Source organism: Lissotriton vulgaris, chromosome 5 (assembly GCF_964263255.1).
Source record: "Lissotriton vulgaris chromosome 5, aLisVul1.2, whole genome shotgun sequence".
NCBI lineage: Eukaryota > Metazoa > Chordata > Amphibia > Caudata > Salamandridae > Lissotriton > Lissotriton vulgaris.
Genome location: NC_141693.1, coordinates 1,106,814,130 through 1,106,836,469, shown reverse-complemented (window position 1 = coordinate 1,106,836,469; position 22,340 = coordinate 1,106,814,130).

Genomic DNA, 22,340 nt, shown 5'->3' with positions numbered 1-22,340 from the left:
TGTGATGAACTGTGGCCCAAACCCACGACTTCTCATCACAGCCCATAAAAAAACCCAAGGAAACTTGATCAAAAGCCTTCTCGGCATCTAATAATATGAGGCTAAGGGCCTCACCAGTGCCAATAGCATGATCAATTAAAGTTATTACCCGATTTACATGGTCTGTTGTTCCACGATTGGGAATAAAACAATGCTGCCGTATGGACACCAATGGGGAGATCACTGCTGCTGGCCTTGTCGCCAGAATTTTTGAATACATGTTACCATCCGTGTTTAACAGAGATGTAGGGCGGTATGATGCTGCCCGATCCACTGGTTTTTCCTTTTTTCTAAAGGACACAATGCTGGCCTCATCCCATGACTTAGGATAAGCACCAGTCTGAGCCCTCCTGAAAATAACTAACATGTCATCCTTTAGGACATGAAAGAAGCTTTTATAAATCTCCAGCGGGAGTTTATCAGGTCCTGCGGCTTACCTGCGGGTAACCCAATAATAACCTGCTCAAGTTCAGAGAGCGTAACAGGAACCTCTAATTTTGCTGCTGCCTCCTCCCCCAGGTCTCGCTTACAATACTGCTGTAATAGTGTTGCAGCTTTCTGACTGTCATAATATTCACTTTCATATAGAGTTTCATAAAACTGTTTAAATACATCCAATATTTCAGTCTCACTCTCTACCGATCGCCCACTGAAGTCAACAAGAGAATTAATTATTTGGGCAACTTCCTTCGATCTAATTTTTTGGGCCAGGCACCTGCCACTTGCCTCCCCATACTCGTAGTTCAGCTGTCGCTTGATAGTATATGTTTTAGCCGCCTCTTGGCTCCATTGGAGATTTATTTTTGCCTTACAGCGGGCCACTTCCGCTGTTGAGTCTTGAATGTCACTACCTGCATGTATATCCTGCACTAAAATCTCCTCAGCCAGTCCTAGATACAGTTCCTGTAATTTTAACCACAATTGTTTTTGTGTATACAAACCAAAACAAAAAACCTCCCCCCTGAAAGCAGCTTTGAATGTGTCCCAAACATAACCCATTTCAGTGCTCTTCCTATTGTTCATAAAGAATTCTGTAATCCAGCCCTTCATATAGTCATGGAATTTTTAGTCCAACAGCAATTTACGATAGAAGGAAAACCCCCTAAGCTTGCTAGCTACACCGATGTCGGCTATAGTCAGGACAAAAGGACCATGGTCAGATGTGACCCTTGGGTAGGCCTGAATACATGCATCAGTCAAAAAATGTTGTGGGACAAAAAAATAGTTTAACCTCACCAACTTCTGGTGAGGCGCAGAGAAAAAGGTGTATCCCGGATCACTGCCCCTGAGAAAAGACCATGAGTCTATCAGCCCGTGTGCTGCTATTAGTGATTGCAATGATTTAAACACTTTTGGTTTCCAGCCCGTGTACTTGTAATTTACATTGCCCAATGAATTTGGTTGCAGATTTATATTTAAATCACCACATATGATTACAGGAGTGGGCCAAGCCGCTAGCTCCACATTAAGAAAATGTAAGATTGCGGGCTCATCCAAATTAGAGCCATATATAGAGCACAGTGTAAATTTTAACGATCCTGTAGCACATTCAGCTATTACCCATCTACCGAGTCCGTCCTCAAATGTCCGGCCTGTAACCCCAATATGCTTTTTAAGCAGAATTGCAACGCCGCGGGTTACACAGGCTTGTTTAGTGCATGCTACAACATTATAACCCAGCTCAGTTAGGAGTTTCCGCTTGGCCCAAACTACATGCGTCTCCTGGAGACAAATAATATCACAGCAGAGCATCTGAAGCTCCCTTGCAACCCGCTGTCTTTTATTAACAAAATTCAAACCCCTAATGTTCAATGTACCCAATCTGATACCTTTGACCGCCATCAATCTCTATCTTGACGACATCCATACAAAGCCTGTGCCTGACAAACCTAGGTTTCAAATGAAAAAAAATGTACTCAAGTATTAGTTTTATGTTTAACCCCTCACCCCCACCGCCCCCTACCCTCAATCGCCCGCCCACCCGCCCAACCCAACCTTCCCCACCACCAACACCAGGGCTTAAGGACCATGTCCTCAGTGATGAGAGTGAATGTGCGCCACCCTCCCCCAGGGCCCCCAACCAGACCATCACCCGACTTCCGTCATCGCTTCAGCTTAACATTGAAAACTTCTTCCGGAGATAAATAGAGAAACATAGCATATATAATCAGTTACGCACACTGATTATTACAATCTTGATCAAAAACCAGCAAGGCTAATTAAATCATTAACCATACACTCCAGAAGCAAAGCGCAGTTGAGATAATAAGAGAAAATAGAAGAAAAAAACTGAAAAAATCAGACCAAAACAACAGACATCATATTGACTGCTGCAGAAAGAAAAGCAGATACAATAAATTATTAGCTGCCAAGTGTCTTTAAGAAGTCTTGTGCCAGAATCTCAGATGTGAAATACCGGGTTCGTTCTTTATAAATCACTTTTAAAAGAAATGCCTGTCCACCCTTCGCTTGAAACAACAAAATTAACTGCCTCAGCTGCCACCTTTGTGACAGTGGCAGGACAAAAATCACTCACATCCATTACCCGAGTGGCGTCTGTCAGGACGCGCCAAATCATAAATTGCCTCGCGGAGTAGATAATTGTTGAGACATATTAAGATTACTCTGGGCTGTACGTTCGCCCCTCCCCTGGAATCACCATTGTGCCTGCGTTGTACAAAAGGGAATCTATGAGCCCTAATGACCTCCGTTTCCCACTGCCAGTCTTTTAATTCAGGAAAGGCCTCCTTGAAGATTTCAACAATACATTTTCACACATCCTGGCCTTCCTTAGCCTCAGGTATACCCAGGACACGTAGATTATTGCGCCTTGCACGATTTTCCAGGTCTGTGAGCTTCCACTCGACGTCTGCTTTTTTCTTCTGTAATGTCTCTATAGCCGATTGTTGCTTAATTAGAGGGTTGTGAGGAAGGACTCACTGAGGTAGCCCCATGGGCAGACTCTTCCCGTTGTACACCGAAGGATCAAGGGTGTCAGGTCGACATCAGGAGTCCCGATCCTGACTTTGAATCTCCATGCCGTTTTTCCGTGTCTCTGCAGTCAAGACCAGGAAGGGGTTAGGATTCACCCAGGAAGTGACTTTGACCCTCCAATGAAAAGCAGAGGATGTGAAGAGAAGGGCGGGCTGTTCATGAGAACGAGGCCAGATGAGAGGACGCCAGAAGGAGAAGTGGAGAACTCTCAGCATGACCGGACCAACAAGAAGGATCCCCAGAAAGAAGACGGCAGGGAAGAGGACCCGGACGAGCTGTGGTGTGAGGACTGGTGGAGTCCCCCGGAGGATGCTGGAGAGTGGCCGTAACTCAGGAGAGTTACGGCAGGGCCGGTGAGTGGGGAGTTACGAGACTCGGAGGGAGGTGATAACATAAGGGGTATAGGAGGGTGAAAAGCTCAAACCTACTTTATACTTCTTGACCGTAATTCACATCCTGACTTTGATGCACCTTATTTGTTTCTGCCTGATATATGTTTGATGATTGGGTTATAATATTCTGTTACTCATCCAAATACGATGTGCTGACCAAAGTCCGTGTCCAACATCCTATGTTCTTTAATACCATTCCCCTTTAGTAATGTGGTTACTCATCCAAATAGGATGTGTTGACCAAAGTCCTTTAGTGTCCGACATTCTATGTTCTTTAATATAATTTCCTCTTTATTAATTCTCTTGACCAGGAAAATACCCAGAAACAGACACTGTGGTGTGGTGACGGTGTAGAACCCTTAAGACACATAGGAACTAGTGTTCTGACGGCCCCTTTCTTTTTGCCTCTTTTATGAGCCTCCTGGAACAACAGCCCTAACAGCCCTACTTCAAGAGGAAGAAACGCCGGAAGAAGAACACAGTGACGAATGGACCTTTGCTTCCCTTGAACATAAACCAATTATCGATAAACAACCTGTTCGCACCTATCTTCAGCCTCCACGCTTGTTTATCCGACCTGAGCTCCCACAAGAGCCCTCTGCACCAGCAATGCGCTCTTCTGCTTCAACTACTCTCGTGGTTATCTCTGCATATGATTTCGCCATCCGGCGTACCGTATTTTGCAGCTTCCGCACTGCTCCTTCTGTACGAATACTCTCTGCCTTAGTCTCCGCGCGGTGGGCCATTATGCTCTTGTAGATAATGTTCAGGGTAACCACATCATCTTCCTCGGTATTACTCGAGGAGTGTACCGATTCCTGACCACACACGTCCGGAGATGTGCCCTCCCATCTGGGTTGTAAAAGGAGTGACATAAGAGGGGAGGTCTTGTCAAGTTCTTGCACTCTTCTGACAGTGTCTTGATCTAGAGACTGCCCTAAATCATCATCCTCCATCTCACCTTCATCCCCCCCAGTCACCAAGTGTACTACATTATCGTCTCCTGAAGCAATTGATAAGTCCGACATTGAGTAAAACTTGCCCTCAGAAATGGCAGACTCTGCATCATTTCCTTCCTCATTTATCTTATCCACGGCAGAGCAGATCCCCTCATTATGTATGCTGATGGATGTAACCACAGCCGTGGTAACTGAGGACCTGCTAACTGCCATCAAGTTATCAGCGAGGATATCTGCACCAGAATTTGTCACAATACTTTTATCCCCTACAGTGGCTGCTGTTGAATTGCTCATGAGGTGCAGGTTTGAAAGAGAGGGGTTTTGTATACCCGCTCCCGCCTCCATAACAGTTTTAGCTTTAAGGGTAGGTTTTTTAAAGAAGATTGAAGGCACTGTTACATTTTTAGCAGAGACATCAGGCAGTGCATTCACTTGCTCACCTGAAGCTGGAACCGGAGAGTTACATACCCGTTCGGCTTGGTGGCGTTTGGTACCACCATTCGCATTTGCTCTGCCTCGCGGAGCTAATGGGACGTTGTCCGATTCTGGCTCTGCTCTGCCGAGTGCCGCTCCGTCAATGCCAACCTCTGTCATGTCTGTAGTGGTTACTCCTGCGGCTGCTACATCGTTTGAGCTTGCGGTGAAGGCAGCGGCACCTCGGGTTCTGGCTCCTCTCCCCTTCGGCGCCATAGAGTGTAACAAATCTGCTTGCTTGCAGCAGCTGTTATGTATCTCACAGGGTGAGTGACGACTGAGCTGCACTCCGCCTGCCAGCGGCAGCAACCGAGGACGCCGAGAACACCAACCCCAGAATCCGCACTGACTCCGCACTGACCCCGAACCGGACCAGACCTCGGTTCCAAGCCGTACCTTGACCGCGGGTGCCACGACTTCAATAGGCACCGAAATGTACAATAATCCACCCGGGATGATGTCCAGAAGACTCCGACAGTACATCACAGGCGGTGCGGTTTCAAGTCGTTTTGGCGGGTGAGTTACTGCTGGCAGGAGCCGCTGAGGAGGTAACGCACAGGTCACTCAAACGGCCACTGCAGCGGCCGCCATCTAGCCCTCTAGAACTATAATTTTGAATGATATCCATACATAAACCAAAAAAACAAAGTAGGTGTGCAGAATGCTCCTCATGAGAAGAGCTGCCTTGCTTATTTAGCCAAACAATCCAAATATTCATTCATCCTTTTATTTGAATTCACCTATAGCCACCGTGATTTTTTACTTTCTCTCATCTAGTCTTGCACCAACATTTCCAGTCCATTTTCCATCCATTCAATAGCCACCCTTTCTTCAAACTATCCTTTCACCCATACATCCCTTTATCCACCCAGACACTCTTTCACACCTCAACCCTATCACTCATTTACCATTTGCTTTCTTTTAACCTTCCAACCTTTCAACACTCATTATCTGAGCTTTTGCTGAGTTGCAGATAGAAGAGGCCATTATAATAACTCCACCACCGCTGTGGCTGGTAAAGCTGGGGGGTATTTCACTTCATAATCATATGTTGATGACGACGCCATGGCAATAGCTTGTGAGCATAGTAATTGCAAGTAATTATGTGACTTACCAGTCCCCGTTCCTGATGCCACTTCTACCCCTCCAACTGACCTGTCTGCTCCTGCAGAGACACTTCAGCCAGCAACAGTGATGTGCTGTGTGGCTAGAATAAAATATCACACATAATTTAGATGGCAGATAGCCAACCAAAATACACCTGCAATACAGCACTACAGTTCAGTTAGCACTGCAGTATCTTCCAAATATCACTATGGGCAATTGATTTGTTGGTTCGCAATGTTAGACTAGCCAGGGTTGGAATAATGGTCAATGAAACACACATAGTGTTGGTTGGCAAATGCATTGGGAGTAGGACCTCATACTTTTTTTCCAGCCATGCTGCACTGCCATGGTAAACTATTAGTGTAGTGTAACTATAAATGAACTAGGCAGCAGCACACTACATTAGGTGGTTGAGGGTATCCATGTTGACCATGACCACTCTCTTGTGAACTCAACTGTGTCAGAGGTAAGCATGAGCAGGAAAAGGAAAGCCTTCTCAACAAACATACATGGTGAATTATAATTATAATACTAGTTTACTTGGGCCGGCTATCCGAATCTTCACAATAGACCACACCAACACACCCCAAGATTCTACCCACAGAAGTCCACAACAATCATAAGAGTACTTACTGTGATCAGCAGAGCCCACAGAAGCAGCGCTGGTGGTCGGCGCCAGCTGACCAGCTCCTCCCGGACCCTCGGATATGTCCCTCTTCCCTACCTTGGGTGCTGATGACAGAAACTAAGAAGATTAAAAAAGTTAATTGTGATTGCGTTAATAATCCCCACAAATTTGTCTATGACAAGCAAATGCCATCACATTGTACTTCTTTAAAACAGATTGCCTATAGTACTTCTAGTTTTGACCCAAGTCTATCGACTGTCGTTGAGTTGCCCATAAATCTCTATTCCAAATTTCCTTAACAAAAACTACATTTAGAACTAATGCATTGGTGTGAATAAGCTTTGATTCTATTCCCATTTCTCAAAAGCCCTTGATGGACCAGTCCTCATTTATCTTATCCACGGCAGAGCAGATCCCCTCATTATGTATGCAGACGGATGTAACCACAGCCGTGGTAGCTGAGGACCTGCTAACTGCCATCAAGTTATCAGCGAGGATATCTGCACCAGAATTTGTCACAATACTTTTATCCCCTACAGTGGCTGCTGTTGTATTGCTCACGACGTGCAGGTTTGAAAGAGAGGGGTTTTGTATACCCACTCCCGCCTCCATAACAGTTTTAGCTTCAAGGGTAGGTTTTTAAAAGAAGATTGCAGGCACCGTTCGATTTTTAGCAGAGACATCAGGCAGTGCATTCACTTGCTCACCTGAAGCTGGAACCGGAGAGTTCACTACCCGTTCGACTTGGTGGCGTTTGGTACCACCATTCGCATTCCCTCTGCCTCGCTGAGCTAATGGGATGTTGTCCGATTCTGGCTCTGCTGTGCCGAGTGCCGCTCAGTCAATGTCGACCTCTGTCGTGTCTGTCGCGGTTACTCCTGTGGCTGCTACATTGTTTGAGCTTGCGGTGGAGGCAGCAGCACCTCAGGTTCTGGCTCCTCTCCCCTTCAGCGCCATAGAGAGTAACAAATCCTCTTGCTTGCTGCAGCTGTTATGTATCTCACAGCGTGAGTGCCGACTGAGCTGCACTCCCCCTCACAGCGGCAGCAACCGAGGACGCCGAGAACGCCAACCCCAGACTCCGCACTGACTCCACACTAACCCCGAACCAGACCGGACCTCGGTTCCATGCCGTACCTTGACCGCGGGTGCCACGACTTCAATAGGCACCGAAATTTACAATAATCCACCCGGGATGATGTCCAGAAGACTCCGACAGTACATCACAGGCGGTGCGGTTTCAAGTCGTTTTGGCGCGTGAGTTACTGCTGGCAGGAGACGCTGAGGAGCTAACGCACAGGTCCCTCAAACGGCCACTGCAGCAGCCGCCATCTTGCCCTCTAGAACTATAGTGTTGAATGATAATCCTACATAAAACAAGAAAACAAAGTAGGTGAGCAGCATGCTCCTCATGAGAAGAGCTGCCTTGCTTATTTAGCCAAACAATCCAAATATTCATTCATCCTTTTATTTGAATTCACCTATTGCCACCGTGATTAAGTTTTACTCCTTAGTCTTGCACCAACATTTCCAGTCCATTTTCCATCCATTCAATAGCCACCCTTTCTTCAAACTATCCTTTCACCCATCCATCCCTTTATCCACCCAGACACTCTTTCACACCTCAACCCTATCACTCATATACCATTTGCTTTCTTTTAACCTTCCATTCTTTCATGTTTCCCACAAGTTATCAACACTCATTATGTTAGCATTTGCTGAGTTGCAGATGGAAGAGGCCATAATAATAACTCCACCACCGCTGTGGCTGGTAAAGCTGGGGGGTATTTCACTTCATGATCATATGTAGATGACAACGCCATGGCAATAGCTTGTGAGCATAGTAATTGCAAGTAATTATGTGACTTACCAGTCCCCGTTCCTGATGCCACTTCTACCCCTACAACTGCAATACAGCACTACAGTTCAGTTAGCACTGCAGTATCTTCCAAATATCACTATGGGCAATTGATTCATTGGTTCGCAATGTTAGACTAGCCAGGGTTGGAATAATGGTCAATGAAACACACATGGTTGGCAAATGCAATGGGAGTAGGAACTCATACTTTTTATCCAGCCATGCTGCACTGTCATGGAAAACTATTAGTGTAGTGTAGCTATAAATGAACTAGGCAGCAGCACACTACATTAGGGGGTTGAGGGTATCCATGTTGACCATGACCACTCTCTTGTGAACTCAACTGTGTCAGAGATAAGCATGAGCAGGAAAAGGAAAGCCTTCTCAACAAACATACATGGTGAATTATATTTATAATACTAGTTTACTTGGGCCGGCTATCCGAATCTTCACAATAGACCACACCAACACACCCCAAGATTCTACCCACAGAAGTCCACAACAATCATAAGAGTACTTACTGTGATCAGCAGAGCCCACAGAAGCAGCGCTGGTGGTCGGCACTGGCTGACCAGCTCCTCCCGGACCCTCGGATATGTCCCTCTTCCCTACCTTGGATGCTGATGACAGAAACTAATAAGATTAAAAAAGTAAATTGTGATTGCGTTATTAATCCCCACAAATTTGTTTATGACAAGCAAATGCCATCACATTGTACTTCTTTAAAACAGATTGCCTGTAGTACTACTAGTTTTGACCCAAGTCTATCGACTGTCGTTGAGTTGCCCATAAATCTCTATTCCAAATTTCTTTAACAAAAACTACATTTAAAACTAATGCATTGCTGTGAATAAGCTTTGATTCTATTCCCATTTCTCGAAAGCCCTTGATGGACCAGTCTCCCTTTTTTGCAGTGCATAGATCCACACTACACATCGTTGTGAAATAAATAACTTGAAACTGTACGAGCTACATAAACAAAGTCACACAGAGAATGTGCTACTCACTGATTCACTATAGTGACAGGAGAACAGTCTGAAATGGCGTTTTAATTAATCAGCGAAAGCGAGCGCCAATGAAGAGAACAATTAGGTAGCACTGAGTACCTACCTATCAGAAACTAGAGACTGGATCACACAATAATATACCAGCATAAACTAAACGTAACTTACCTCTGAGAGTGAGCAGCATGCTAAAGGGACAAAAAACTTTTAGCATTGTAGAACACAAAAACCTCAAATAATGTATTTACTCATGAGCCTCAGAATCTGAACACCTAGCAGGTAGAGCAGGTCCTGTTTGAGTTCCATAATGTCAGCCGAGTGGTGTGCCAGCTGCTTGGCCGTGCGCTGAACCTGGCTGGTGTGCTGTGCGCACTGACACACCCTCCCCCTGTGCCGCAGATGCTCCCGCAGGGGGATGCCCTCTGCCAGCATAAAGGGGAGGTGGAGCTGCACAAACAAAACTAGTGCTGCCACCTCTACTCTCCAAAGATTGCCCAGGGCTGCACATCTGGGCAGGGGCACCACGTGCAAGGAAGTCATCCCTCTGCAATGGCGCTGGGTGGGGTAGAAAAAAGAAGGAAACTGAAGGGGATGGAAAGGAGAAAGAAATAAGGATGTAAGAGGAAATAAAGTCAAAAAGACACAAAAATGATTTCCCAAAAAAGTACAATAAACAAACACAAAGACACACACTATTGTAGAAAATAAAAATTAGGGGTAGATAAGTAAAAAAGGAGGAGGGTTAGAGAGATTAAAGGGAGATAAGATTTAGGCCCGCAACATAACAGAGAGCAGAAAAACAAGATGGCTGCGCCTACGCGGACCGCGTGGTGCCGTTCACTCATGATTTGGAACGTGAGAACACACTTGAGGACGCATCGTGGCATTAACGTGTACGTTGGAGCTTGACGACGCACTCTGCATTCCCAATGCAATGCAAGCGGGCACACCAGCAAACTCCGCCCGCAAGCAGAACTCTGCGTAGCACAGCAGTTTTTTTTTACTCAGTGTAATTCCAGGTAGCAGAATCTGCGTACTACGCCCACATCTGATATAAAGGAGGGTGTAAAATCTTTAGCCTTTGAGCAGATTTACCATCTACATTGTGCTGTGCAATGCCCCATTTTATCCTATTTTCTCCCCAAAAAATGTTAAAGTCGAAGATTTTGAGATAGTCACTCTCATCCTGTGAGTTATGAACAATTGCAATATTTACCACGTGCACTTTCATGGCTTGTGTAAAACCAATGGCTATTATAAAATCTCTTCAAAGACTGTCCTTAGAATTTTCCATTTGGCCACATAATTTTCAAACTTTTCGTGGAGTGTGAGGGCCAGGTCCTCTCTTACTCCACTTGCTTTCTCGGTACAATAATGACCATCATAAGTAAGCTAAGCAAATGGGTGATTCATGAGCATTCAAGTAAGGTCAGCAATGAATCACGTAGATTTATAGTACCCTAAACGTTTGCTTCCCATAACAGGTTCAGTTGTCAGAAATAGTCAAATACCTCAGCACCTGATATTTATTTCAACAAGAAGATCTATAATAGTAATGGAGAGAAGGAGTACCTAGGCAATGTCATCAATTGTTGTCTTGATCCCTAAGGCAAAGGCAAAGTCATTAGCAAACATACTCTGTGCTGCTGTCACATACCCTGAAGACAAGTTCCTGAACTGCCTGGAGAGATGATAGGCTTCCCTGTTCTAAAGGCCAAGTATAAGTACCAGCTTATTCGGGCATCCACGGAGAGTGACTAAAGGAGAGAGCATATACAGGAAACTAATATGAGCTGCAGCCTAAAATGACCTGAACCAAATAAGAAAAGCTAGACGTGAAAATGCCACGAGTGAAAGATCATACCATTGATGAGTCGACGCTGTCCCATCATCCTCTCCCCTTGTAATCTCATCCACAGTCTAGTAGTGAGCATCTGGGACAGGGAGCCATTTGTGGTACAGTAAAAATGGCCTATGGAAGGTTATACAATTTGCCCTTTATTTTATGGGGGCTAAATATAGAAGACAGGTGCCATATAAGAATTTTACTTTTTTCATCCTGAAACTGTGTTTTATATGCTAAAATGGGCCACACTAAACTTAGTACTATTGGGGCCATTACACTATGATGTATGCTTCTTTAGCCATCATGGCTGATCACGATCAGTGACTTTCGAAACCTTTATCATGGTACCACCTTATTCCCAATGGTTGTCATCCCGTTATTAAATGCCTCAGAATTAGTGAGTGTGACCATCACCAGACAATTATGACCATGGTCTGAAGTAGCCAGCATTTAGTTCACTAGAGATTTTGATATTTTTGCAGGGTTATCCTGAGGTTTCCTCCACTTTTCAGAGGCCCTTAGGGACCCGGACTCTAGTGTAGTTTGAAGTCTGTACTGGCCCTCAGAAATGGTCAGGTGGCCCCTTTTTATATCTTTAGATCCCATAATTGCTGGTATACCGGACATCTCAGTGCCCTGAAACTATGGGTCAATTTTTTTCTGGCCATATCTTTCTATCAGAGATGTAATTCTGCCTCTCCTTGGTTGGTGGATTGCGGCTGATCACTGAGTTTATTGTGTGAACGTTGGGTCATACTGTATCCAAGTGTCAAATTTACCACTACCCCCAAGAGTAAGCTTTGACTGCTTAATAATTCTATCCTTGAAGTGTCAAGTATGCAAAGGAAGTCTAGTCAAGAGAAACTGTAATGAACCAGACGTTTATGAAAAAATGTACAAGAAATCAGACAATGATTCAAAGATAGAAGATATGATTCTAGAACTGTCAATAAAGCCATCAATGAGGTTAGTCACTATGAACGAATAAGGCTTATTTTGGAAGAAAAAACAAGCAACTCACACAACCTATTAGGATTATTACCTCATTTCAAGAAGCCCATTATGCAACTGTTTAAAGAAGAACTGATACTTAGTCACTAACAATCCAATACTTCTGGATGGGATGACAGACTGTCCAAAAATGTAATTTAAGAAAGAAAGAAATTGCAAGTCTATTTTCTGGCTATGATACTTTCGGGATAAATGTTTTGCTCAAAATGCCAATGTTGCTCCATCTGTAGACCTAGTATGCACCCAAAAAATGTTTGGGACAGGAGAAATGAGAACTTTTGAAATACAACACTGGATTACCTGCACTACAAATTTTGCTATTTATTTCATTATATGCCGTGCAACAACATTTATATTCAGACGGCTACAAGAGCCCTTAAAATTGGATTCCGTAATATTACTGTAATAATCATAAGGATGATACCAAACTACCATTGGCTGAAACCCTCATACGCAGCCATGAACCGGTCAAGACATTCAAGTTTTTGGGGATTGACCATATATCCAGAGTCCCACATGGAGGAAATAATGAAATCACATTATGTCAATGTAAATACTTATGAATAATACAACATAACTCATTAAAGAATGATCTCAATAAGATTTAAGAATTGCACCTCTGGCTTCAAATATGTAACCATGACAACATGATCAGAATTTGTTAATGAAATTATGTTTGACGGTGTTCTCCTAAATCCATGCATCCACCGCTAGGTCTATGCTTATGTTTGAACTATGGCTGTGTTATTCGGTGTCAATTCACAATGCTCCAGATTTCAGATGGTAATTTGTATTAGACTATACTGCCTCCACATATTCACCTATTTTAATAATCCTTCACAACTTTGCTAACCTTTTTATTTTTTCTACTTCAGAGGAGAAATGTCGAAGGATTACTTTCCCACTACTTCCCATCCTGACTTTTTTTTTACAAACTTTGCAGTACACAATCGTACACATGTTACCTCTGTGTTCAGTTACACAACATAGCTCTGGTTAGGAGTGTTACCTCAATATGCAATGTTTTTCAACTAATGTAATATTCATGCAAACATAGAGACCTGTGACTATGCTAAACCACATAAATCAAATTTATGGGGACCCCTGCCCAGGAAAAACAGATTTCAGATTTGAGAATAATATACCTTTCCACCATTGGTCACTGCCCTAGATTTTAAACCTTCCAACAACACAACCACCTTTTCTCCTTTCCTTTTGTGGCTAATCCCAAGCATGCTATAAATTAACTACAGACATAAGAAACAACACGTCGACTATTAGGTACAGTTTTTTCTTTGAAACATACTTTTCTTAGTGGGGTCCCAGCACCCCACTTTATATAAGGCTACAGGCATGATTGAAATATGACCTCATCTTTAATCAGTAAAATAGTACCAACTGTTTATGGGAGTACACTTACAATGCATTTGCCTAAACAATACGTTATATTCTCCCCAGCATTACTTTTATAAAGACTATCAGTCGCTATTTATTATTTATTTGGACCTTTCAATATGGCTGCCACCTTTGCTCACACTTTGAAAAACTGCATGCTCCATTTAATTACTACCTAATCAAGATCTCCCTGCTATATGACTCAGTCCCTAACCCAGAGAAAATGCCATCATCAGCCTTGTCTGGAAAAAGCCATCTTCTGACCCTAAAATGTATGGCCAACTATTAACCTATTTTCAACTACCCATTCATTTATCAGCAGTCTCCCAGAGAGGAGGTTGACAAGACATCTTCAAGACTAACTGAAACTGAACCAGCTGCTCAAGACCATCAGATAGAATTCTGCTGTTTTAGGGGTACTGAAACAGCATTTGCTAAAATGAGAGAAAATCTCCTCTTTTCAATGTATTCCTAATTGACATCCCACTGCAAAGCTGACAAATCTGCAATTAAACAAGTTATTACTAAAAGTCCTTCTTTAGTCATGTGCGGATGCTTCAAATGTCCTTCACAAAGTTAAAGGGTTGTGGCTTCAACATAAAAATGTGCAGATGCACTTTCGTTACTCTAATGAATTGTGCTTGTTTTTTTATAGAACAAGTACCAATATATAAGACAATGAATCAGTACTGTAATTTTCATTAAATGTCTTGATTACTAGAGATCACTTGTGAAGACAACCTAATATATATAGGTACAAACAGGTTAATTGCTTTGAAAGGTTTTGGCAGCAAACTAGCTTTTGAGTGGCAGTACACACACATGCCAATAATCCCAATCACTTATTTTGAAACCCATTGCCCTATGCTGTATGTTGTGGTAGAAAGAATCAAAATGTCAGTGTCATTGAAGTAACACAATAGATAGAGATACTTTATGAAAACGTCTGTTATTTATGCACAAAAGTAAAATTACACACACATATTCACAAAGCTGTAGTTCTTCAGGTTGTTACTAGAAGTCACTCTCAAGTCAGATGCAAGTGCTTGAAATGTCTGCTGAAAACTGTCATGCTTGCTCTCATCAGCAGCAAACTGGACTACAGCAAAGCTCCCTATGCCCGAATCAACAAGAAACTCCTTTACAAATGCCAGACCATCCAGAACGCCACAGCCAGACTGATCCTTGACGTCCCTGTCACAGTAACATCACCCAACACCTCCGCGATCTCCACTGGATCCCAGTTGAAAGAAAAATAACCTTCAAACTCCTCACCAGGCCCTTCACGACACCGGAATGAGTTACCTGAAGAACAGCTTCTCCTTCCACACAACCAAAAGATACCTCTGATCAGCTGACCTCTTGCTGGCCACCGTCCCACGCATCTACAAGACCAGAATGGGAGGAATGTCCTACTCCTACCTCACAGCCAAGGCCTGGAACAACCTCCCCTCCACCCCCAGCAAGCTCCCACACTACCCCAGTTCAGGAAAGACCTCAAGACCTGGATTTTTGGATAACCCCAGCACTCAACTGAGCCACTCTCCTCCACCACAGTGCCTTGAGACCCTCACGGGTGAGTAATTTGCCTTTACCAACCCTGATTGATTGATTGATGTGGCTTCAACCTACACATTTGCATATACATGTTTGCTACTCTAATGGCTTGTGTGTATTTGCTGTAGAAAAAACTAAAATGCTGCTTTATAGCTATGAGACAGCATTGCAAAGTACAATAAATGTCTTGAGTGTCTATGAAACTAGTTGGGTACACCCTACTTTACAGAGGGATTAGCAGTCACTGGGAAGTACGAATGTTTAAAAAGTATTGCTTTGGGAAAATCATTTTTTGAGTGTATATATACATGTGCAAGGGAAAAATGCAGTCACTCAAAGGAAAGCATCCAATAGTTGAAGTGGGCTGGTCCGTCTTTTTTTTTTGCTCAGAGCACTGCTTAATTTGGAAAATAACAAGTACCATTGCCCACAGTGCTGCTCAGAAGCCATGGCCGGTGATATTAAATGTCAGCACACCAGGTCCCAAGGCTGCATAGTCCTGAATCCACTGCAAGCCTGTTTAACACAATGACAGACACTCTCTGCAGCATTATCTCACTCCTGCATGTCTCTGCTTTCTCACTTTGCAGCAGTTGTTTCGCCTTTCTCTTCCTCCTTTTCCCTATTCATATATTTTCACTCATTTGCACTAGAGAAATGTATGATGAGGAAAAATATGTGCAGTCTTAAAAAAGAGTGCAATTGGTCCCTACTGGCATTCGCTGGCTCAAATTACGCACTGGCATCGAGTAGCCATAATAGAGAACAGTGTCCCACGGAAACAGTAACAAGTCAAAGGCATGTTAGCCATGGAATGACACAGCTACTACATCAGAAATTATTCACATAATAAACTTTCTCCCCCAGCAAAGGAAAAGAACACTCCCCCCTCCCACCCCAAGTCTCTGAATCCCTATGAGCTATCAATGAGGCTAGAGACAATTAAGAACAAAAGAAGGGCTAACAGATGGAAAAAGAAAATAAAAGGAAAACTTACGGACGTTAAATGAATGTAGGAGCCCATGCTGCGTCTGTTGCGGGATATGAGTGGAATGTGAGTGGAAAGGGGGAAGCAGTAGGAATTAGGGCTGTCTCAATCCATGGCCATGGGGGCATGCACTACTTAGTCTCAAAACTGAAAGAGGTGAAGTGCCCTTGTTCGAGTGGGGCATGCTACCACTGGCAAACCTGTGGAGAGGAGTGACCAAGGAACCCCAGATATATTTGAAATTCTTAAAGTGATATCGAAAGATATCCACCATCCTTTCCTTTATAGGGGTCTAACATAAGCGAGCATGCCATTGTGTCAGTGTTGGGGCCTCCTTTTTCTTCCACGCTACTGCTATTGGTAATTTAGCCATGCCTAGACAGAGCCCCATAATAGCTTAATCCCCTTTGGTTTCTCTTAGGGCCCCATGTCATCCCTCAGGCCCAGTGCAGTGAAACTTGGGGTCTTAGGGAGCAGGTAGCCCAATTGGACTTTGATTTGAGCAAGAATCTCTGCCAAAAATGGACTAATTGTCGGGCAATCCCACCAAACGTGGGCAAAAGTTGCCCAGTAAACCACATCCTCTCCAGCATAAATTGTATGTATCTGGAAATATATTTTTTAGGTTAGTTGGGTATGGATACCAGTTATTTATGACCTTCTTGTGTGTCTCTCCTCATGCATACTGAGTGGTTACATTTTGGGATTTCCCTCCATAAGATCTTCCTCTTTGTTTGTGCGATCAGAACATATTACGTTGAGGCTGTGGTGTGTGGAGCGTGTCTAGTAATAAGGTGAAAAGAAAGGATATGGTCCCCTTGACCAACCCAGCTCTCTCTTAACAAATTGCTCAATTGGAGTGAGTTCCCTACTGGCTACTTCTATAACATCAGGGCATAAGGCCCTGTGTTTCAGTTGGGTATAGCGATAACATTCTGAAACATCTATGTGGAAGTTGAGCTGGCAGTGTTCAAAGGTCAAAATATCCCAGTTATGGAAAAGATCTAAAAGTTTGATGCAATCTCCCTTTCTACATTTTTCAAAGGGTCCATGTTCTAAAGCAGGTGGGAAATCTGGATTATAGTGGATTGGTGTGTATGGTGAGGTCAAAATAGTCCATTTCATATTCCTATTTACCTTTACCCAAATGGTCAATGTCATTTTTTGTGGGAGTACTCAAGTCAAGTGTTGAGTGGTCGTTCCGGTCTAGGTTTCCATAATATATCTGAGATAACTTACCCCACTATAGCTCTGCCCATATGTAACCAGTGTTTGTCTGATTCCCAAAGCGACCACTACATTATAACCCATAGTTGGGCCATTTTATAATAGAGGTGGAAGTTGGAGAGAGCTAGACCTCTGCGTCTTTCAGTGACCTGAGCATTCTAAAAGGCAACCGGGCTTTAGGATTTTGCCATCCAAAACAAGTAATTAAAATACGCAAGGTTCGAAGAAAGTCTCTAACTAGTTCAGAAGGAAAGCCCTGGAAAAAATGAAGGACTTTAGGCAGAACTACAAAATGCAGCTGCACGGCTGGTGCTGGACATCCCCAGGTATGAGCCAATAGCACACAAATTGAGCTCTCTACACAGGCTCCCAATCAGAAAAAGAATACAATTTAAATCCTTGTGGCTGGCCTATAAAGCCCTCCATGGGGTGGGTTCGCAGTTCCTGAAAACCCACCTGAAAAGTTACGAGCCAACCAGGACCTTGAGATCTAGCCGTTTTAAAACTGATCCAGGTCCCAAGATATAAACAGGTCAGGTGGGGGGGAGAAGCTTCTGTTGTATGCAGCAAAGGCATGGAATCTGCTCTCAATGGCAATTAAAAATAGCCCCTCGCTGCTCTCTTTTCGGATAGAGATAAAAACATGGCTGTTTACTTCTGGTTAGTACACTAAGGGCCAGATGTAGGAGCCTTAATACCGGTCGGAAACGGCCAATTTCGGCCGTTTCCAACCGGTATTTGGCTTTTGAGATGTAGGGGGCATTTTATTTACAGAATCGGTATATTTACCGATTCGGTAAATATACAGAATCGGTAAAATACCGAATCGGTAAATTTACCGATTCTGTAAATCAAGCTGTAGGTGGCACTGTAATCAGTGGCACAGGCCCTTACCGAATCGTTATTTACCATGGAATACTATTCCATGGTAAATAACGAATTCCAGTGTACATGCACATCTGTGCATGTACACCTGTGCCATGTGGCACACAGACATGCCCTAAGGGCATGTCTGTGTGTCAAATGGCACACAAGCCAGAAACAGGGGTGCAACAGGGTGTCAAAGTGACACCCTGTCACCCTTGCAAAATCGGTAATTTTACCGATTCTGTAATTACAGAATCGGTATTTGCCATTGATTCCTATGGGCTTCAAGGCCCATAGGAATCAATGGCAAATACCGATTCTGTAATTACAGAATCGGTAATTACCGAATCATACAGATTCGGTATTTTTACCGATTATTTTACCTACATAGCAATTACCGAATAGGGAATACCGAATCTGTAAAATTCGGTATTTACCATTCGGTAAATTGCTATTACCTACATCTAGGCCTAAATGTTTTGCAGCTTCTGGTCCCTTACTTCACCCAGCGCCAAGACGCCCATGGGCATTCGCGCGCTTTATAAATCTTCAAATCAAATCCGAACTGTCATCTTAATAGCATTGAATGCGACCCAGCCATGAGGTGTACATGAGGACCCACCACCTGAGATCAGTCTTCAGATGAAGGAGCAGAGGATAATTAGCGCAATAAAGGTTTGATAATTTGGCTGTGATTTTTATACCTTGATAAGTCATGCCTTTTTTCGCCCATTGGAGTGGAGTTGAGGATTCAGAATCTCCATGTCAGTGTTGAGTATTGTCAGATAGAGAAGAAAAGATTTAGTCAAGTTAATATGGAAGCCCATGACTTCTTCAAACACTCTCAATTCTTCCTGTAGGGCCCTTAGTGTGGAGGTAGGTGAGGCGAGTGTCCAAAGCACATTGTCTGCGAATGAAGATATTTTATGTCTACCGCACCAAACATGAGACCCTGGATAGATGAGGAGGAATGGATTTTGGCTGCCAATGGTTCAATGCTAAGAGCAGATAGAAGCAGTTATTAGGGGACAACCCTGTCTTATCCCTCTCTCAAGCTAGGTTGGATCAGAGCTTACTCCATTGATGAAGACCCTTGACCTAGGGGATGCATAGTTTGCTCTTATCATTGCTATAAAGGAATCACAGAAAACAAAGTGCTTGAGTGTCAAAAATAGGAAGGAACAATCAACCCTGTCAATTATCTTCTTGGCATAATGGCCCAATAGCAACGCTGGTCTCAGCTGGTTTATGGCTTTCCCAATTAGGTGGAAGACTCGTCTCAGATTGTCATGAATCTGCCTGCCCTTAATGAAGTTGGATTGATCCGGATGGATCAGGTCTGACATCATGCCATCAAGTCGAGAGTCCAATATTTTGGAATATAGCTTGCCATCCAGGTTTAGCAAAGAAATGGGTCTTTAAGAGGCACAACGATCTTCCCCCGGGTTCAGAATGACCGATACCACGGCCTTACACAGAGAGTGTAAACCGCCCTTCTTTGCCATGTAGTTAAAGAGAGATCAGATGTGGGACCAGGGTAGAACTAAGTGTCTTATAGAATTGTGCAGTGAGGCAATATGGCCATGGTTATTTGTGGAGTTTTAGAGATTTAGATAGCTTTGTTGACCACTTCTTCATTAAATGGTCACCCAATATTTTATTTTAGCCCTCTGTCATCTGAGGAAGTTCCATTCCTGACAGATAATTGAGTTTGAACAGAGCTTCATCCCAGTCTGCTGTATAAAGCTTACTGTAAAAATTGCCAAAAATGCAAGCTTTCTCTGAGTCTGAGGTCACCAGGAGACCTGAGTCATGATGGATGTCACCTATATATTCCTTTTCTCGCTTTGTCCAAAGTTGGCATGCTAGATGTGCACCTACTATTTTACCTTGTGTGTAAGATGTGTGTTTCAGACGCAAAAGCGCCAATTCTGCTTCATTATTATAAATAGCATTGAGCGTCCACCATCACAGAAGTGATCCACTGAAGGGCTAGTGTTGGTGTTGTTTTATGAGTATTTTTAAGTTGCTGTAGTTCCATTTCAAGTGCCACTCGCTCAGAGGCTCATTGTTTATAGAGGGCAGAGATTAGATCTAAACATTCTCCCCTTTTACACACCTTAACTACTTTCCAATTGTTAGAGGGAGTGGTATACTGAGTAATATTTGGTTCGAAAAACTCTCAAGTAGCTTCCTGTAATTTGTCACGGAGAAGGCAATCTCTTGACAGCGAGTTGGCAAAGAACCAACAGCAAAAACGTGGTGGTGGGATACCCGAATCAAATGTCACTGAGGCTGATGCATGGCCTAATATTTTGATGGGGAGATTTGAAGTGTATCGGAAATCTTGTCTATGTACTTGGCTAAGGAAAGTGTAGTCTAGTCTTGAGTATGTTTGATGTGTGTGGGAGAAAGATGTAAAATCTTGTGAGTCACAGTGGATTGTTTCCAAGCATCCAAGAGACACTGTGCTTGGAATGCCTGTTTATGAGTTTGGGGGAAGTTGCCTTTGGGCAATCTATGGAGGTGGGTGCTAACTGAACTTAAGTGCCAAGTAAGGTTGAAGTCACCCACCATGATGATGTCTCCCTCCGCAAATCCACCCACCAAGGTCAACAGTGTGTTCAGCAATGGGACCGGATTGGTATTGGGAGCATAAATGGCAGCAAAGGTACATAATCTGCCTCTCTCCAATTATAATTAGGGCTCCCGGTTTTATGGTATTTATTGTTTTGCCATTTCCGTCTGTATTTATCCATATTTATTTTTGGGGCATTTTGTCTGTATTTATCCGCATTTATTTTTGCCACAAGCAAAAGACTATGCTACAGCTAGTATTTTTCCACATTTATTTCAGTCCCCAAAAACACATGTGCAACTGCTTGTACACGGACACAAGAGCTGAGGGAACAACAAACCTCGCTGCCTTCCTCCTCACTAGCAGACTCTCCACTACCGTCCTCCTCGCTGGCAGCCTCCTGACTAGATTTAAGTAGATTCAAATGCAAATTGTCTTAAATCCTGTGCTATACCGCTTGGCTTTCTTCTTTTCCCTCACAACAGACTCTTCTAGGAACTTTAAGAAAAACATTTCAAAGCCCATAGGTTTAAATTAACTCAAGTCAAATACTGGTAGTGGCTCATCAGCAGCTGGAATGTGGTCCCTGAGTCTGACTGAATCAAATCTTTATTCGGAGTAAACCATGAAAGACAATAAAAAGAGCACATATAATGCATAAAATAAATAAATAATGCTTTTCCAGCTAAAAAGTAAAATTGTTAAAATAACGTTATAGTGAACATTGTAGAACTTATGTGGGTTAGAGACAGCATAGTAATAAGACCCCTATAACATTCGATAAGTAAAAGTTTATGAATTATAAGAAGCTAAAATTATAAAATATCTATGCAACAGCTAGTTTGGAGCAGGGTTAATGCAATGATCATAGAAGGATGACCTCATACCTTTTTCTAATAACTAATGCCCTTCTCATAAAATGTAGCACCCCATAGCATGTTTCTTTTGTAGAAATGTTCTGTAGAAAAACTAGGCCTTCCCTATGGGTTCTCAATTTGGATTTCCATAAAAAGGGCATTAAAAAGGAGCGTCTAGGTACTGCATATAGTTTTGCCTCATGGTCGCTCTGGCATGTGACTAAATCTGTGACCATACACATTGAAGGGGGAAGGTAACCTTGAAAAGTATCATGGAAAATCTTAAACGGGTGAGGTAACAGCGATAGATAGGACTTATAAATCCAGACAAGATATGTTTTCTAAGATGGCTGTGGTAGAAATCATTACATATCTTGCAACTGACACCATAGGCTGTGCCTTCTGAAGCCTTAGATCCGAACAATAGTTAAGGAAATGCAGTCTGACTTCCTCTTTACATTTAGGAGTGATCATGAGAGTATTGTCAAACTCATTTGTGCCTATCAGTTTGAAGGTTTTTTCAAATATGCAACCCACGGGATCGGCGCAACCTCATTTA